The sequence below is a fragment of the Diorhabda sublineata genome, chromosome 8 (genome assembly GCF_026230105.1).
Source record: "Diorhabda sublineata isolate icDioSubl1.1 chromosome 8, icDioSubl1.1, whole genome shotgun sequence".
Lineage (NCBI taxonomy): Eukaryota > Metazoa > Arthropoda > Insecta > Coleoptera > Chrysomelidae > Diorhabda > Diorhabda sublineata.
In genome coordinates this window covers 6,174,431-6,176,534 of record NC_079481.1, presented here as the reverse complement: position 1 = coordinate 6,176,534, position 2,104 = coordinate 6,174,431, and positions in this window count along the sequence as shown.

The window sequence follows — 2,104 nt, the reverse complement described above, 5'->3', positions numbered from 1 at the left end:
TCAGATTTTCAGTTAAATAGCCGGACAAAATTTCACGACTCCTCCTCAGTGGGTCCTGACGAAATTTCCAATTTTGACCACCAAAACCTGGTTTGGGAAAATTTTGATTATCGGAACCGTTCTCCTGACTGAATTTTACCCTTGGCCTCAATTTGGAGTTGACTTTTTGAATGGGAAGGAGGTGAAACTTGGACTCGTAAAAAAATCTTGATGGGGCAGGGGGTCGGACCCGTACCTAGTATGTAATACTTTGTAATGGACAGTATGAATTATTTGACCAAATTCAATTTCAAAAACCTTTTTTTTGTGATTTTGTATATAACTACAAAAATTCTGTACTTCTCCTTTATCGATTGATATAAGTAACTTTATCCATCGGGGCCAAAATATGACGTCAGAAATGGCGTCAAATTTTGAGGTTAAAATTTTTTGTCCGCCTCGGTAGCCTTATACACGATGCGCATATACCTAACAAAACTATTACGAGCCACCCGGTGCAATTTGGGAATACTTCTGGGGGGAGGGGGATATTTGGAGCCCAATTCAATTATAGTCACTCCAAATCCGAAAATTACGGCTCCAAAGTTCAATAATTAGTGACTCCTGGACGCCTCCCAAAGTGAGGGGAAAGTAGAGCTACCATAACCAACCATACATCAATGACTGGGGTATATAAAGACGTGACCTGATAACGTCTTAAAATTCAGGAAAAAGCAAATTTTTCCCATGACTCCCCACAAATATTACCAATAGAATTATGAATATTTTTTTTGATTTCAAAAAGTACTACTGGACACACTGTTTACACCACCACCACTACACCAACACTCACAATATTACACTGTCTGAGCGCGTTTCGATAACCAAGTTATCATCTTCAGACACTGTTTACCTTCAGCCTCAGAAGACCACTTCAGACACTGTTGGGGTAAACAGTGTGTTCGGTATGAATCTCACCAACGGTTCCAAAATTTCCAACTTGGTTCAAAACGTACTTTCCGTTTTTTTGGTATCGCGTAAGCTAAAAAAGTTGCACCTAGTCAAGTGCGGTATTCCGATTTTTGGCTTCATTTTCCAAATATTCAAATTGCTCTGTTTTTATATATTTTCGCCACTTTGAAACTATACAATTAGTAAATAATTAAGTGTTGTGGTAATTGTACATATGACAGATATTACATATCTTTAATATACCTATCGCATGAAATATTTAGATTACAGAATATTTTTGCACCGGATTATAAAATCTCTAATGAAGTATATTGTGACTAAAATGCTCTCAAAGAGGTTGTCTTATACTCTAAAATAAAATAAAAATTACTGCGGTTGTCTTAGTACCACTATAAAGTGCCATATTGTTTTTCCAAATTCGTCCTTATCGTTAGACAACGTATGTCGCTAGATAAATAAGTAAAAATTTATTGCTGCTGTTTTCAGATGATCATTTCCTTTTCCCAACTTACTAAAATTAGTAAAAAAAAATTATTTCTCTTATTATTATATCTCAACCCTTTATAAGTAGACGAGCGTTTCGATATTAGCCCAGAGACGGACGACGGAAAAATCAGACAGTTAAAAAAAGTTTTATTATTATTTAAATGTTTAAAAATATCAAAAAATTTTAATTGTGTGATGTCTCAAAGCTAGGAACTATGAATAACCCTACATTGACAGTCCTGACACATATATCGCGACTCTCTTTTAAAGCCGGTACTACACGATGCGGCTAACGTTTGCGTTCCTATGTACAACTGAACATTCGACGCTGGAACCTTAAGCCGGTATTACACGTTGCACCCACATTCACCCTTCAACGTACGGTTGACCATTGGACGAAGGCTGGAACCTTGTCTAAAGAAATGAAATACGCGCAAGAGGATAAGAAGTTTGTGTAGTTGTACCACAAGTGTTGGTTCTAACTTCGGTTCAATGTTAATTACTCAATTTTCCATGACCAACGTTGGAAGCAAAGCATTCGTCGAATGACATGCGCATTAGGACTTCACGATGCGTCCAACGTTGGAAGCATTGGGCGCTTCGTGTGCTACCGGCTTAACACTTACATCTACCTACCAACCTATCGATTACACTTAAAGTTGGTCGA